This window comes from Dermacentor albipictus, chromosome 6 (genome assembly GCF_038994185.2).
Source record: "Dermacentor albipictus isolate Rhodes 1998 colony chromosome 6, USDA_Dalb.pri_finalv2, whole genome shotgun sequence".
NCBI lineage: Eukaryota > Metazoa > Arthropoda > Arachnida > Ixodida > Ixodidae > Dermacentor > Dermacentor albipictus.
Genome location: NC_091826.1, coordinates 37966337 through 37984822, shown reverse-complemented (window position 1 = coordinate 37984822; position 18486 = coordinate 37966337). Strand labels below are relative to the sequence as shown.

General features: G+C 46.8%; 1 long non-coding RNA gene across 2 annotated transcripts in view; it reads left to right on the top strand.

Moving 5' to 3' along the window:
• LOC135914558 (uncharacterized) overlaps nt 1-18249 on the top strand; it is a 110544-nt gene extending 92295 nt beyond the window's left edge. For both annotated transcript variants that reach the window (XR_010568339.1, XR_010568340.1), the window contains exon 2: nt 17524-18249. This is a non-coding gene — a long non-coding RNA (uncharacterized lncRNA). The remainder of the gene's footprint in view (nt 1-17523) is intronic.
• Nucleotides 18250-18486: the final 237 nt, after the last annotated feature.

The window sequence follows — 18486 nt, the reverse complement described above, 5'->3', positions numbered from 1 at the left end:
AAAGTTTTTCCTGCGGGCACCCACAGAACTGATTTTGTCCAAATTATTCGTACGCAACTCGACTAAAGAACCGCTCATGTTTAGTCACGTTAGCACAAACTGCGTCGAAACGTACCAGCCGGTCATAGCTAGGAAAATACTCTCGACGGCCTAGCAATGGGCGGACCTGCCTGCGTTGAACCTTCTTTATTCGGCCCACTAATCAACTGTCGGCGTTTACCAAGGGCATGGCGCATTTTAAATGGTTATGCTCACCCACCTCGCCCAACTAAGCCGTTACGGCCGATATTCCGATCACTGTACGTCGTTCGATGGTACAGACGTCGATGGCCTCGTGACCCTGAGCGCTCGCAAGCCCACCCTTCTCTGGTGATTATGCACCGACTCATGCCATTGTTCGCGGTTAAAGCAACGGAGACGCAGTGAGGATTACGTGCCTATTTGACCCGTAAAGCGCAAGGGTGTAACCGGAAGTGTTCCGCCTCGTGACCCCTCTGGCTGGTTTTCTTTCTAAATCCGGCCGGACCCCTCCTCCCTCCCCAGCTCTCACTGTGTTTCCAACTTATTTTACTTTATTATTTTTTTTTCGAGCCAGGCGGTCGTAACCCTGTAATGCTCGTGCACAGTTCTGCACCAAGAAAAATCGGAACGAATTGTTGACCTTGATCCCTAGCCTCGGAAAGTACAATTGTACAAAACAAACAAACATTGAAGTGTTATTTGAGGCATAACTTAATTATTAAAGCAATGGTTCAATTGCTATGTTCCGATGGCTGGAACTTCATTACGGCATATCCAATGCACAACTATGAAACGTTGGATTAAGTTACCTGTGCATAAACCAGCATGTTGAGCCATCGAAATCAGTGTAGCGTATATTATGCGATGAACATTGCACTGGTAAGACATGTAATAAAAGAAATACATAAAAGGTGCAACCCGGCATTGTCGCATCGTTCAGGAAGACCAGTAATGGACTGTACTGAGAGTCATTTTGGATCCGCTTGCTTAAATTGACATCCACGGTCACTGCCGAGGACAGGTCGTCTGATCAAGGGGTCCCGGGTGCATCTTGCGACTGGGCGAGGGCAGAGCAGGTGGTACGCATCGGCGTCTTGTGCCAGTTTCGTTCTGTTGGCGCGGGGTGCGTCGTCCTTCGCCACAGAGCCGGCTGGCTAGTTGCGAACATTAATTAAAAAAAAGGAAAGCAAAGAAAAAGAAAAGAAAAATGGGAAGGCAGCTCGAGGCATCCTCTATGGCCAGAGTGAAAGGAATTGTGAAACACAGCTTTAGCTGGGATGGCGGACGTCACAAAAACATGCTATCGGCATATGTATATACACCGTGATTTCGGTGCTCGTTAAAGGAAGCCTACACAAGCTGGTCAAAATATAATGCAGATCTCCACACTACGACCTCCCCGATAACCCGCCGTACATCATACCGGGACGTTAAACTCCACCAACTATTACTATTACTTCTTTTTTTTTAAAGCCGACAGAGGGAAACGGGATGTATGCACAATCGATTTGGGATGCGCACGGTTAAATTATATCGGTTTAGGTTGAAGGTATGCGCTGGAGACATGGTAACCTGGAATGCATTAGCTCTGTGCGCAGCCAACGGAGGCCGGCGGTTATATTATACGCGTACGTAGATCGGCGGCGATTTGTCGAAAGCTGCGCGTACGTACGCAAAGCTGAAACACGTGCCTGCGGGGGAGAACACTCCATTGGGTAGACGCTGATACTGTCCTGTACTAGTATGCACATACGTGTGTGTATATATGTATATATATAGGGTGTGTGTGTGTGTGTGTGTGTGTGTGTGTGTGTGTGTGTGTGTGTGTGTGTGTGTGTGTGTGTGTGTGTGTGTGTGTGTGTGTGTGCGCGCGCGTGTGGCACATGCGTAAGCATATTGCACAAGCTAATCGACCCGCTAACGGCACAGCCAGATCATGTTGCTCAGTATCACCTATCGTATGCGCGTGGGACATTGCTGGTGCATGGCGGTTGGGGGGAACATGCAAATCAAAAGGCGATAAGGGCTAATGTGCGGACGCGCGCTACGTGAAGGGTGCCCGCGCGGCGGGTGCCCGTACGCGGACCGTAAACACGGTGATTTCCCGGCCGCTTCGAAAAAAGTCCTTCCTCCAGCGCGCTCGCCTGCGTGCGCGCGGTGACGGACGATTTCGAGGCGCTATTTACTCGGCCAACGCGCGGCGTGGTGTGTACATGAAGGTCATTTTAGTTGGGTCGCGCTTGCGGTGTAGATAGCTGCGTCGATCGGGGTTGTATTCGGGCGCGGAGGCTGTCACGGGTCAGCACACTTTACTTTCGCTGAACCAAAAAAAAAAAATCTGAAAGCCTATAGACTCTTTAAAAAAAAGAAAGAAAGATGTAGTACTTACTACTGTTATGATATCGATCGGGTGAGGTTGGTCTTCACCGCAAGAATCAGTAAACGACGACGAAGCCGGGCACAGTGATGATGAAAAAAAAAAGTGGCAAAGGTTGTATTCACTTGGATGAGAATAGCAACCATGTACCAATGAAGTGAACAAAGTGAAGTGATTGTATTCACTTCATTGGCACACGGTTGAGACTCTCATCCGAGTCTCAAGCGGTTCTGATTAACACGGGGGCCGGGACGGCCTTAAATAACCCCTGGTGGTCCTTTGGTTGTCGACGTCATCGTGAGGAGACTGTGGAAATAGGTTCTGCCGTCCACCCTGCGCCCTTCAGGTTTTCTTGCCTTCATCCGTCCTTTTCTGTCATCTATAGTCAAAAGGGGTTGACGCTGTTTCAGAGAAGAGGGCAGGTATGTCGACATGGGGAAGCCAGCTTGAACGCTTCTCACGCTTGACAGGCCAATCGTACGGGGGCTAAGACGGCCTTAATTACCCCTTTCGGTCTCGTGGTTGTCGACGTCTTCCCAAGGAGCCTTATGATGCATTAGTGCATTCGTCAGGCTCTGTCGTCGACGGCCTCCCGCCCTTCGATTTGCCCTCTCTTAGTCCATCCCTTTGTGTCAGCTCGGGGAATAAAAGGCTTGACGCCGTTTCGGAGAAGAGGGCAATTATGTTGACATGGGGGCGCCCCCTTGAATGTCTCTCACACCATAACACTACCTAGTGTCGCACCATTCGTTACTTTAGTACACCTGCAGTTGGTAGCGGTAGAGAGTCACTGTTACCTAATGGTTCTCGGTTACCAGTTCCAAACGAAGTCATAGAGCCACCTGACACAGAGATTCTCGCACCTGCTGCATGCATCAGACGAGCCGCGGGGCGTATTCCAGAGTGCGTCCCATATGTGTGGTATAGGATAGGAACTTTGAACTCGGTTGTGCTAACTGCGTTAGGAATTGGTAGCCGATACCAATTAGTAGCAGTAACTACGTCGTTCAACCGGTGCTATTACTAACTCTATCGTTGCGAGCTACAGTCACACCAAGGTAGCAAAGGGTGTGAAACTGGGTGCTACTATACTACGACCCTTTCTATAAGAGTGTGTAACACTCTCCTTCATAATATGGTCCACCTGAGAAAGAGAAGCACACAGAAAACACACCGCGAAGACGACGACGGCAACAACAAAAACGTGTGTGTTTGTTGCATGTGTTCACATTGCGTTCGCGGTGTATCTTTATGTTCATTTCCTATACTTTTTTTTTCTTTCCCGGGTAGCGTTCGAGATTGTGGGACAGCCTGCCCTAAAGAGCTGGACTTTCCCTTCCCATTTTCTTCGCTTGAACGGACGCTAAAGGAACATAATGAACAGAGTTAGATCGATATGTTATTCGACTAGAAGGCTATCACCGTTTTCCGTATGCCCTTATGCGAGTTCATTGCCTGGTAAATTGCCATCGAAGGGTCCGGCTGCTACTCCACAATTTAAATCGCCCGCGCCAAAGCGGACGTTGCTTACATAAACCCCGCGTGACCTCGCTCTCTGCTGCTCTGGGAATCGGCCACTGCTGACGTCACGTGAGAGGTACTACAGTAAAAAAAAAATAGGTAGGACGTTCTTGAGGGCTAGTTGGTTCATACTTGAAGGTAGGTTCAAACTGCGCGAAAAACGAGGACAGCGAAAGAAACACAAAACACACCACGAGCGTAAAACCCCTTAAACTTCGTGAAGTACTGCCACGCTTTGAAGAATGCCGCCTCCTCCTCGCGCGCTCTGGCCGAGGCCGACGCCGCGTCGCTATTGGCCTAATAGCATCACGTGGGCCCTCGAGCCGTGCATCAGCGCCATTTTTGCTCGAGAAGCGTCTACGGAGTGGCGAGGAGCGCGTGTTGGCGCCGTTGCTACGCTCGAGCAGTGTAGGCGGCGCCATGGTCGAGGAGGGAGCGTGAAAGAGAGGAGAAACGAGGAGGGGTGAAGGCGGAGGAGGAGAGTGTCACTACTTTACGAAGTTTAAGGGGTTTTACACGAGCGCAGTAGGTGGCGCCACTCCGATGTATGGCTCTCGTTAATTTTTTCTCGCTTACGATAGCTCTATTCTCGCTACGTAATTTCAGAAGCTCACTCTTTCAATCTCTCGCGACTTAATATTTATTTCTTTAGTGCCCCTCGGTGGTCACGGGTTACAATCCCAGCCTCGGCGACCACATTCCGACAGGTACGTTACCCTCCTTGAAGCCCTTGGGTTCAGCGATAGCAGGGGGTAAGTAAACACGTCCGCAGTAGAGATTAGTAAAAGGCGATAGGAGGTTTGGTGGCAGAAAAGTAGGGAGACCACAAACAACACAGTCGTACAAAAAACAAAGTTCCCAAGAATGCTTCAGAAAGTTTGACGCTGAGAATTTTTATCTGTTAAAAGATAGGTAAGACACTGCGCAACATAACAAAAAGAGCTTGGTGGCGCAACGCATCGCCCCGTTTCAAAGAGGACGCTCAAAGCATTCATCCATCGGTAATTTCATCGTTGCCTTCTCCTCCTCCTTCTGCCATGTGAGTTCTCAAATAAGTAAGATTTTGGAACCTGTGGAAACGTTGCTTTATAAGTCCTGCTGCTTGTGTGAAATGATTATTTGATATGTAACCGTGAACCCTGAGTGATGTATGACCGAACCACCCAAGAGATAAGGAGTAGCCGGCGCCTTAAATTGCGCGCCAACATCTCCTTATATCATATCAATAAAAAAAAAAGATTTTGGAACACTTCAGTCGGCACGCGTTGTGGTTCTAACGTGAAAGTGATGTCGAACGTTGCGCAAACGCTGCAGCAGTTGCGGTGCCCCGTGAAGCCATCAATAGGCAAGCCATTTCAATTTCGACAGTGGCGTTTCCTGAACAAACGTGCGCAAGGTCGTGACCGGAGATAACGATAATAATGGACGCCGTTATCAATATGTGCAGAATTACAACGGGGCCGGATACAGGCGCGTTTGTGCCGCAGATTCGCTCCTCATTACCAGAACGGGCGCACACAGAAAGGAATTGCGCTTTTCAAAAGTTCGTAGCGCGGCCTTTGTATTCCGGTATTCTGTAATTCGTGGCAATCATTTCTGTTCTTTTTTTACTGCGATGCAACCATCATGCAGTATATTTTTGGTATATAAGCAGATGCATATATATATATATAAGGTCATAAGCCCACATGTCTATACTACGTAGACAGTGTGTAGAGCATAATGGTAGATGGTAGATAGATAGATAGATAGATAGATAGATAGATAGATAGATAGATAGATAGATAGATAGATAGATAGATAGATAGATAGATAGATAGATAGATAGATAGATAGATAGATAGATAGATAGATAGATAGATAGATAGATAGATAGATAGATAGATAGATAGATAGATAGATAGATAGATAGATAGATAGATAGATTTTCTGGTGAAATATACTTGTTAGATACTTATTAGGTATAGTTGATTTTTAGTGCCGCGCTTTACACACGGGTCATACGTTTCACCACTGTAAATGTCACGTTCACCGCCCGTTGTCGAAACACCCCTCCCTTCCCCTCTTCCTTTTTTTTTCTGTTTGTTCGCAAAGCGCACTCTTGGCGCTCTTCGGTGCACTATACGAGGATTCACCAATTGTTATCGTCACGATCCGCATAAGTCAGTGCACCCCTCAAGCGCGCAGCCGATACACTGTTACAAGCACAGTTACGTCCGCCGAGCGCTTCTTCTTGCGTCGGCGTTCCAAGCCAAGCCAAGCCTGCCTAATACAACGGGCGCGAGCAACCAAGCGCAAAGGGCAACCCGCCGGGCGGGTTGCACCATGCACCCCGGATCGCGCGCTTGGGGAAGCGAGCACAATTGCGAACATTCTGAGAGCGACGCGCAATTTCATTTGCCTCCCTATTATTCGCCCTTCTCGGTTTCCATGGTTACGCTACGCTTACTCCGGCGCTCACTTATTTCGTGTATCCGTTCGACTCCCTTTCTTTTTTTGTGTGTGTCTCGGCAGCTTGTAATCTCTCGTGCACGCAAGCCTTCAGTCGGCAAAGTGTGCCTGCAGAGCGGTTCCACGCCGGAGAGAGAGAGAGAGAGAGAGAGGAAGGCAGGGAGGTTAACCAGAGAAAAAGATCCGGTTGGCTACCCTACGCTGGGGAGAGAGGGGAGGGGGAGGTAAAGTGGTAACACGCCGGAAAACGCGAACAGCATGCTAGCTATCCAACAACGGCCGAGCCGAAGCCAAGCGAAGCGCGGGTTAGGACGATAGGAGGAAGGGAAAGAGAAAAGCAGAAGGCAGGGAGGTTAACCGGAATAGCGTCCGGTTGGCTACCCTACACCGGGGTAATGGGAAAGGGGAAAGCAAAGTTGACCGGGAGAGAGAGGAGGGAAGGAAAGAAGGAAATTAGCGGTGAGTTCGCTGACGCGTGTGGTATTACAGAAATTGCATGAATAGTCACAGATGGTCGCGCAAGCCCGTCGTGCTTAAAACGATAAATACGCAGAATTAGCACGGCGTCGCAATTTCCGCAACCGCTGCCAACGAGGGACAGGTGCATTCATCCCCGTGCCATTCGTACGCGCAGCGTTAAGAGAAAGCTTCAGCTCGGGCCCCAACTCCGACGCGGCCTGTTCAAATACATGTGAAACGCAAAAAACGTTTTTCTGAGATAACCACTGGAACGATTTTAATGAAATTTGGCGCATTTGAGAGAGAAAGTTAAATTCTGGTGACTGTTGAAAGCGGAATTTCGATTTATATCCTGAATTGTGTTAAAAAGGATTTTCAAGAATTTGAAAGCTTGAGAAAAAGAGAAGCACGATGTTTAGATATTCATACCTCTGCATCAAGAACAGATATCGCGGTTCTGTAGACGGCATCCATCAGATCATTCAAAGCGGTCGAATTCGACATGTCATGTTATATCTTACGTGAATTTGTTACGTTGGTTACAAGGTTTTTGCAAATGCTGTATTTTCTTATAACTAAATTTTTATAGTCATTTGTAACATATCAATTTTGTTCGCTTTAGATGTCTTATTAGATGCAACTCACAGAATTGTATTATCATTCTTCCTTGTTGAGTTACAAAGTTGTAAACTTGATAGTTTCGTTTTCTAAAGATTTTCGATTTCTGCCCAATTTTAATAAAAACAATTGACGACCTAAATCGAAAATTCAAAACCAACAGTTACTATATTTCAAGTTTTTCTTTTAAATGCGATAAACCTCGCCAAATTCGGTGCAGTGGCTGCCGAGAAAAACAAGTTGTCATTTTACGTGTATTCAGCTGGGAGCACCCGAGCTGAAGCTTCCTCTTAATTAAAATCAAACTAGGATTTTACGTGTCAAAACCACGATATGATTATTAGGCACGCCGTAATGAGGGACACCCTATTAAATTTGGCCACCTGGAGGGTCTTTAACGTGCACTCAATACATGGTACACAGTTGTACTTCTGCACCTCGCCGCCCCCATCGAAATTCGGCCACCGCGGCCGGGATTCGATCCCGCGCCCTCGGACTTAACCTTGAAACACTTTCAAGCCATGCTCGTGGCTTTTAGTTCCGGTCCATTTACACGTATCGTCGTGTATTGTAACGCGAATAAACCATTCAAACTATTCAAGCAGCGCGACGCCAAAGCCACTGCGCCCCCACCACGGCGGGCATACGTCAGCGCTAACTCTCTAAATGGGCCCAGCGTCACCTCTTTCAATATATTGTTTTACGACATAGTAGAACACCTATAGATATTAATCTACACTGTGCACACACGTCCGATAAACATTCAAATAGCATGTCTCTGGATCGCAAACCGTCTGTATGTGTTTTAACTATAGTATAGTACAACCTGCCGATATACAAAATGCGGAGATGTGGAAATAATGACTAAAAAGTGGCAGAGAGGGTGACAAGAGTAACCTTCCGATTGGCTACCCTGCACCTGGCGCAAGGAGAAAGAAAGGGTCGCAAAAGGTGAGGAGACAAGATACGAAAGTAACCTGTCCCACCCAAGCGCTATAAGACACCGTGACAACGGTTACAGTTCTTTCATGCAGTGTACCGATGCTTGCAGAAAACGCACCAGTGTTTGTATTAAGCGATTCGGTCTGGCATCGGCTGGGACCGGTCGCTCCAAGGATTCTGCTTTCTGTGAGAGGACGCGTTTCCGTGAGTTTGTCGAGCATGGTACCGATGCACAATCATCAGCAGAACGGGTGTAGCTGTAAGCTGCACCTTAAGAGTCCGGGAACTATACGATTCGGGAACTATGCGATTTCAGCTAAGGCTGGAACCTTCGGGGATACGGTTCATAAATACAGCCTTAATGGCAACCAGCTTACACACTTTACAAACTTTCTCTGGACATTTCATGAAGTGTAGTTGTACAAAAATCGCTATAACGTATAACTGGAGAGCGGGATGTTTAGGCACTAAGAAAAGATGTTATAGATGTCTACAAGAGGCATTAATAAAGCTGTCATTTAAGGCATATATACGGCTCCAAATTGTGTCCTTTAGGCATGTATAGGCTCAAATTACGAAACCTTCCACTTTGCATTTGAGGATAAATTAGGATTGTCTAACGAACACAGCCGATTAAAGCCCTGTTTTGTTAAATTCACTTTATTTTCCCGATAAAGGGACGAGTGAAGTTGCCTCTGTTACAAGATTAGTACCAAATTTAGCACGATAGACACCATGACAAAAGTTGTCAAGGCCAGGGACATAAAGCACCGTCCTTCCCGTCCAAGTCTCCTTTTTCCGCAACACTTCTGCGCCGGCCTTTTGCAAAAATCGGCGTCTCAAGATTTTTGAATTTCATGTGGCGCTTCTTTCGCTGAGTATTGGTTTGCATATAGAAAAAGAACGCTCAACACCTACTGAAGTTAGATAATTATATTTGTGCTTCGGAACGTTATAGATGATCCAGCGCCCTATGGAATTCCAGAATGTTCGCTCGTAAGAGCGCTTAATTGGCAACTTTCAGTAGCGAAAACCCGGGATTTTCGTCGCAGACAGATTTAAGTTTCGGACTAACTCTATCAGCATTATGTCCATTGGCGATGGTGACGAATCTTCCCTGAGCATCCAAAATGAGCCCCACATTTGGGCTCAGAATTGAGCTCAATCTTCTAAGTTTCTCGACGATTTCCGCTAAAAAAGCGTGAAGTGAACGCAAAAGTGCGCTGTCACCTCCAAATATAGTTTTTGCTCATTGTTTGTTTTGTTTTTAACTACAGCAAATTTTCAAAAATTGCTCGAGGGAGATAGCCCAATTCTAACCTTTCAGCTAAATTACTCGATGAGGCGGCCATTAGCTCTACGAGAAATCAAAATGCTTAGTTGAATAATTAACATAACTACACTAATTTATTTTTGATGAATTACTTTGCAGCACGTTTTTTTTTTTCATTCTACGAATTGTGCCTAGTGGGTTTGCAAGGCATATCCACTTGAAACGAATTCTGAGGATGGCACCACAGTTTCTATATTTTTGCCGTAAAGTAATTAAGTAAATATGTCATTCGTGTAATTATGTTAATTATTCAGTCAGGCATTTTTATTTCTTGTGGAAATTTACCTCAAGGTTTAGTGTTGTTCTATCTACCACAAACAAATCTTAAAAAGGTAGTGCAGTTAAAAAAAAAACACCTGGTATACTGTCGCGTAGAGCAGTTTTATCTCTTTCCACATCGGCATTCGTGTCCACTGCAAAGCTGTTGATAACAGACTTTATACCGACAAAGTGTTTGTGGTAATGATCGATTGCCTTCATCTGGGACAAAACACAGGAAAATGCAGTTCTAGGCTCTGAAAACCCAAAATATGCTCCAGCATAAAAATAGGCGTTGTGCCCATTTTATGGGCACTATAAAATGTATAAGTGCCATTAAAATGATTTCAGTCCCATAGTTCGTGCTTATGTGTTTAATAGGCACGATGAGTACGTAAGAAAAAATAAGTACCTTGCCTAAAGTTCTGGTCTGTTATCATGATTGTGCCTCTATAAACGCCTGCTTATACATCCTGCGAGTACTTACATATTTGAAGGTCTGTTTTGCCTTCTAATGCTCTTGTGATAATTTCAAGTATGCGGCTGGTTAATGGACAAAATCTCTCCACAAAGTCACTTCTCACATCTTCTCACATGTCTAAAGTAAAAAAAGTAAAAAAGTAAAAAAAAGTCTATTGTGATTCGCAGGCTTGCAAACAGGTTGCGTGTTTGTGTGTAGAAGGGTTTAAGCGCTTGTGCACACAAACTCTTAAGACCCTAATTTCACAAATTAGCCGCGACATCACATGCATTTTATATCAAAACATCAGTATAATTTCCATAGAAGAATTAAAACATTTCTGCGAGGTTAAGACCTCATATATAACTTTGAAACAGTAGTCTGTCTAGTTGTTCAAGGAATCTTGAGGCCATATGCAATTTTAGAATCAACTGTCTCATTTTCTTTTAATAAGCTGTATATGGATTGAGAGTCCGTATAACAGTCTGTATATACGTATATATGTGCACAGACTAATGAGTTTAAATTTAATTCTGCCAACGCTTCGTTTTCCGTATTTACAAAGCTCATGACATCAACTTTGTCGTAACTGCTATAATTACGTCGCCAATGCCCTTTGCGCACATCTCGCGTCGGTGACGACCTTCTTTTGCCTGCGTGGTAACCTTGACGTGACGTCACGTTTTCATCAGCCTTTTCTGTAGAATAGGTCACGTACTTCCGCAATAACTCAGCGGCGACTACCTTCTATCTGTAAGCAGTTGCGACATATGATACAGAATGGCCCGGGCGGTCTCGAAATGTTCAACGAAGATAGAGGTTCTAAACGCAGGTTTATTTTGTGTGTGTGTGTGAATTGGGCCCCCCATTATTAGCTTGAACCAGGGCTTGCACTTCAGGTCAGGGACGCCGCTTCTCGTCGGTCGTGCTGGGCACGCAAGGTTAGGGTGACGACAGTGCAGGTCGAGAGTATACAGATACATACATGTATTAAGGAAGTGGCGTCATGTACGCCGTGTGGCACCTTTCTATTCACAGCTTTAATATCACCGTCGGAGATAACAGGATCGTGTCAGCGTGCAGATTTTCACCGCGTTGCAACATGGCGGCCACGATGACGTCAGCGCATAACGGGCGCTGCTTTCACGATACGTCGCGGTCCTTATCGAGCCCAGCGCATAAATACCGCCCCATGTCCTACCTTTTTACGATGGGTGGGAATCATTTTCCGCGTCAGTGAGCCTAGTGTACCAGGAGGGGACCGTTTCCCCTCGATTCGTATACTTTCGAAATAAAGTGCAGGGCGAGTTGCAGAAGACGAAGCAAAACGAAAACAGACGAAAACAAGAATGAAAGTGGCGCAACGGCAGCGCGAGCAGACGACGTCGGCCCAGCTGGCTTGCAGACGAAAAAACAACGCTAATCGGCACCGGCAGCAGTCAGGGAGCGGAGCGCGGGGCCAGAAAACAAATCCCCACCAAAGTCGTTAAACAATAGAAAACAGTCCACTGGTAAGGTCGCCCCTCGGACGGCTATTTATCGACCACGTCTCAAAATGAAAGGCATAAGAAAAAAAGGAAAGGGGGAGAGAGAGCTCGAGCAGAGCGAAGAAAACAGAGCTCCGCTGGCCGACGTCGTCGGAACGCTTTCGTCCATTCTGGACGCATCGGCAGTTTGCTCAATGGAGCGTGACCCCCGCTCTCCCCCCACCCCTTCTCCAACAACTTCGCGGGCGACCTTGTTCGGTACGGGGACTGCACAGGCTCCCCTCTGCCCTATATACAAAAGCCCAAACGTGAGCCGCGTTTTCGTCTTGCTCGTCAGCTTTTGGCTTCTTGCTTCGGCCGCCAGTATAGAGCGCGCACGCCTCTATACAATCTGTCGTCTGTTTCAGTCGGCCAGGCCGATGCCATAGAAAAAAGCAGGCGCCTACACTATCTGTCGTCTGCTTAAGCCACCCAATGCCACTGCTTATTCGTGTCAGCCGAACGGCTCTTCCACTGGATCAGGCTAGGGGTTCGGCTTGTTTCTCTCCCTCTTCTGGGGGCCGTAAACGACGTCGCTGCTTCCACCAAGCTTCTGTTTCAGGATTCATCGAGGCTTCGTGTTGTTTTCCCCTGAACTTATATAATTTGACCTTCCAGGTCGGCGCCTGCTTGGCGCCCTTCGATCAAACTTCCGCAACAGTGGGAGTGGCGTTGGACAGTAAGAGACAATTTATTACGGTCCGCGAACACGACCTCGGGCGTTGAAAGTACGCTATGCTATGTACAGGCAGACAGAAGGAGGGTGGGTGTGTTTGCGGAAGCACTGGACAGCGAAACATCGCCCTTTCTGACAGAAAGAAAGACGTTGACATAAAGGTTTACTTTGACATTGAAAAGCGACGTCACCAGAAACGAGACACCACTTGGGCGCCTCGCCGTACCAGAAGAGCCAATCGGGGCAAGAAGGTACGTTACGTAACGAACACCTACTAATGTTTAACTACGTCGCCTAGCACTTCTGCTTGTTGCGTGTAAAACAATATGACAAAACTTTCTATAATACTTCAAGCGTACTATTAAAATATGCGCACGCTAACTTATCCAACTTTTCGTACGCTTACATATTCCTGTTTTCATGTGTTCGAGCCGAAGCGACAGAAAACTCGCGGATGTTTCCCATGTGATGCGGAGCGCACACTCACCGAAGCGGTACTTCCGCGACAGGCATATGCGCCTGCATTAGATCAAGGAACTTCCGTAATAACCAACCTTCCGGTGGCAGTTGCCAGCCTGCTCCTCGCTGTCCCTTTCCTGTTAACTGTATATATATGTGTATATGTGTTCAAAACAAATAATAATAATAATAACCAAGAGCAGCAACCTTATCGGTCCACATCTATGGGAAGCTTTAGCAAAAAATGCAGTGACGCGCATGTTTGTGTCTGCAACTTCGGAAAGCAGCTTATAAGTCCACTCAACGCTCATTAGTGCTCAAACCTCGCATGAAGACCGCATTTCGCGGTTCACTTTGAATAGCAGCGCCTGTGATATACCGGAACTCAGAGAAACAAACCGTAAACAGTTGTAAACACATTTGAAAGGTTCGTAAAACGGTTAATGCACGTCGACAGCACCGTAAAACCTTACTAAGCATAATTAATTAATAGGTTCTATTTCATTCTCATAAATATAAAGAATGTTTCGGTTTTGTCGTTTTCTTCTTAGTTCCAGTTGTCTTGTAGGTCCTGACCGCCCACAATACCTCTATCCGTATGGATAGCCGTGCTATTCGGGTACTGCATGTTTCTTGTTATGACTCGTGGCACGGTAGGGCTAAATAAATTTGTTTAACTTCGTTGCGCGTGCAGAATGGGAGCTCCTGGCACTTACAACGTCGGCCGTCGCCAGCCGCAACACCCTCCTCTCCCCACCCCTTGCCCCGTCCCAACTTAGTTCACTCGAGAATTGGCAACCTTACTACTACTACTACTACTACTACTACTACTACTACTACTACTACTACTACTACTACTACTACTACTACTACTACTACTGCCAGTTGTACTGCTGCTCTTACTAATATACTGCTGCTACTGTAGTGGTGGTGCTATTACTAGTAGTACCTCTACTACCGCTATCAGTTGCATTGCTTCTCGTACTAATACAGTCGAGCGCTTGTGCAATGAAATGCGTAACGAATTAATAATTCTGCCCCGGTTGTATTGTGAGCCGTACAGTGCGCTACCTTTTACAACGAAGTGACCTGTATAACGAACGATTTCGGAGGCTTCACGCACTTCGTTATAGAGGCGTTCGACTGCATAATACTGTTACTGTATTCGTGCGGCTGCTATTATTACTACATGTATTACTAGGTATACCAGTTCTACCGCGCACTTCTTCTTATAACAACACTATACTACTACTACTACTACTACTACTACTACTACTACTACTACTACTACTACTACTACAATGCGTTGGCGGGCTAGTTGGTGCGAATCCATGAATACTTTGTTTAGCGCAAAACGACACACACAAGAAAGACGACAGGACAAGGCACTACTACTACTACTGCTACTACTAAATCATTTCGCACCGGGGATAGTACATACGGCAGCTGTCGCTGCAGAGTTGAATGTCAAGGGCATGTCAACACTGAACGCAACCCGTCTCCAGGGCTACGGGAACAGCACAAGGGCGCTATACCGCGAGGTACAGGTAACTTTTGTCTGTACCGTGCAGTTGCATACGTGCGTCTCGAGGTTTCGCGAAGGGCACAACAGTTGGCGGCGACCCGCGAACAGAATGCGAGATGGCCGAGATAATAGAACAAGCCGAGCGAGCGGTCGCAAAAGGCGGAAAGTGCGTGGGCCAGGTAAAATAAAGCCCGTTCGCTCGCACGCCACCGAAAACCCTTCGATCTCTTTTTCTTTTTTCGCTTCTGTTTTTGTGCAAGGTCAACGGTCCTCGCGGCCTACGCTTCTGAGTGCTTTCCTTTTAGCGGCCGCAGCGTTATGAAGTGCGCATATATCTCTATCCGTGCTTCGCGAAGCAATTGCGCAGGCAATCGTCGATGCTTCGAACGAAAACACAAGCGCAAGGAGATCGCGACGTACAAGACTAAACTGCCGCGGACGAAGAGTCCTTTCGCAATTCCTTGACGCGTGTATATCATTGTGCCTCGGAACTCTGCTGATATGCGACTCGTAGAAGGTCGCCGCGCGCAGCTGCTTTCTGAGCTCAAAACAAAATTTACGTTTGACTTCGAACGTAATTAATTAATTATAGGGTTTTATGTGCCAAAACCACTTTCTGATTATGAGGCACGCCGTAGTGGAGCACTCCGGAAATTTTTGACCACCTGGGGTTCACCTAAATGTGAGTACACGGGTGTTTTCGCATTTCGCCCCCATCGAAATGCGGCCGCCGGGATTCGATCCCGCGACCTCGTGCGCAGCAGCCCAACACCATAGCCAGTGAGCAAGTTATATATACCACGGCGGGTCACTTCAAACGTGTGCGTGTACTCTTGACCCTCTTCTTGACGCTGACAATCCAGTGCGGCTAGCACTCGGGCTAAAGTAAAAGCTTGACTGAAATGAAATGAACGAAGATGCCCCTTCTCGAAAGTGCGGCTAACAGGCGAAGACATGTCTTCTTCCTTTTTCTTTCTAAGATTTTCTCTTGAAGTTGGCGAGTGCGGGCTGCAAACGCTATATCCGGTCTCTGCGACCGCGGAAACGTATCGAGGCACTGTGAGCTACAAGCTAGCTGCAGCACAGGAGCACGTGATTCTTGACGTCATGTGCATGCGATAAAGTGTGCTTAAATGTCTTCGTTTCGCAAAGTTCGTGCGGCCTTTGCGGATGGCTTCGCTCCAGTCAGCCTCTGTAGAGTCGGTGCAGGAGCATGTTTATCTAGGTCGATTGCTCACAGGGAACCATGATCATGAGAAGGAAACTTACAGAAGAATTAATGAAAGTGGGTTGGGTTGCATACGGCAGGCATTGCCAAATGGTGACTGGAAGCTTACCACTGTCGAGAAAAAAGAATTGTGCTATCTTAGCATTCTACCGGTGCTAACATGTGGGCAAGAAACATTGCGGTTAATAAAGAAGCTGGAGAACAAGTTAAGGACCGCGCGAAGAGCGATGTAACGAAAAATTTTAGGCGTTAGCTTTTGAGACAGGCGGAGATCGGTGAGGTTCAGGGAGCAGACAGGGATAGCCGATGCTACAGTCGTGTAAATCAGTGTCACCAAGTATATTCTCATGTGTATATAGTTACGTACGCGCTGAACCACCGCATTTAAGAGAAGTGATTGGATTCGGCTGGGCCGACATTTTAATGGGCTATCATCATCATCAGCCTGGCTACGCCCACTGCAGGGCAAAGGCCTTTCCCATACTTCTCCAACTACCCCGGTCATGTACTAATTGCGGCCATGTCGTCCCTGCAAACTTCTTAATCTCATCCGCCCACTTAACTTTCTGCCGCCCCCTGCTACGCTTCCCTTCTCTTGGAATCCAGTCCGTGATACTTAATGACCATCGGTTATCTCCCCTCCTCATTACATGCCCTGCCCATGCCCATTTCTTTTTCTTGATTTCAACTAAGATGGCATTAACTCGCGTTTGTTCCTTCACCCAAAATCTGCTCTCTTCTTATCCCGTAACGTTGCACCTATCATTCTTTCCGAAGAATGATGGGTGTCAGCCAACGTAAGAAGCCAATCTGCGCATTTTGTTTATTGATCGCGCAAATGGGTGTCAACACGTGTATTTTAGCATGAGGAGTAATGTATGCGCCGAAATAGCTGTAAGGTGGATAGCTGTAAGCTGCCAATCACGATTTCGTAACACGTGCCGTATGCTAACCAACCATTTTTATTTTCGGGTAAATTTCCTTCCCTTGAGCAGGATCACGTTTGATTAAATTGTCTTGGTATATGCTATCTTAGAGGCTGACTACCAATCGCGAATTACGAACTTCTTTTTAATTCAATTCAACATTACCTTAGTATCCTGTATGTTTATCTTCAACCTTAGTCTTTCATTCCGTTGACTTGGCCCTACCTTACCTTTAGCACAAATTCCCATGTTAGGAAAGAAAAAAAAAAGATGATATGCATGAAAGAGGGGGAATATTACGAGTACGAATCGATTCTTCTAGCAAAACTCATCACGTGCACCATGGTCTTCTGGCTCTGTGAGTCGAAGGTGAAATCTATGTAGTTCGACAATTTGCCGGCACACACTACGTAAGAAAAAAAAATGCACGCCGCATTGAGGGAAGAATGAACGCGCATAAGCCAAATGTCATGATCGAGGACACTGTTTCTACCATACCGCTACACTCTACTTACCTGCCTGCCACTTCTATGTTACTGCCTACTACTGGACGGTACAGCTTCTCTGTGGATTATACTACATTCCCGCAGACTATATGCTCCGAGTGTAAATGTCACGATCGAGGACACTATATGCTTCTACTGTACCGCTATACTCTACTTACCTACCTACCACTTCTATAGGTTACTGCCTAATGGTGGAATGTACAGGCTCTCTGTGGATTATACTAAACATTCGCGCAGGCATCCGAGCCGAGCCAACTCCCACACGGCTGGAGAACCGTCGCAGCGTGTCCAGCTGGCAACGTCTCGATGGACTTTCTCCGGTGGCCTCGCAGGAGTAGGGACTCATTCGGCCCTACCTGTTCCCTAGCGACTCACTCTGTTTCAGCCTTCTCCGGCCGCCTCGCAGCAGCAGGGACTCATTCGGCCCTACCTGTTCCCTAGCGACTCACTCTGTTCCAGCCTGCCTGGCGGGGAGACGGACGTGTCTATCGCCTAGCAAGGACACCTTGAGGAGTGCGGCAACGACGTCTAGGTCACGTGTACGCCTCGCGGTCGAAATTGCGGGCCACGGATCGCCCCGGGTGAATTGGGCAAGTTTACTTAATGGTAACGTGAGGTGGTATCTACTTCGCCATTGTATTTTGAAATCTATTACTGACTGTGTACACGCGTAGCCCTAGATAACGTTACAGATAAAGGGCGCCTCATATTCGTATTGCAGAAAGCTTGTGGGGTTCTTACGTGCCAGAGAGAGAGAAAGAAACGTTTATTATACGAAACAGTGTCCCGAGCGAGGACGGGTATCACCCTAAGGTGGGAAGGCTCCTTAGTCCAGGGACCCTCTGACTTCGACTGCCCTCTTGGGCCTGGCGACGAGTTGTCGTTGGTCATCCAGGTCCCCGAAGGTTAGCTTGGCCTCCAAAAACTTTTATTTTACCTGCTGATTAAATTTTGCATGCCTTGGATATATATGTGCGTATATCTACATATATATGTTGTGGCTGTGTATGGCATGTGCAAGGCCGAAAATGAAGTGCCTCCTATTGTGTTGCGATGTTTATTTTGAATAAAGACAAGCTCTGTGTTATTGGGAGTGTAACGTGTGATTTTTTTCCCATCTGTTTCCTGTTGTAAAAGGTGAGTCCCAAGTCAAGCTTTTCTCATTTTTTTAGTATTACGCCTTCCATGAATCATACGCAA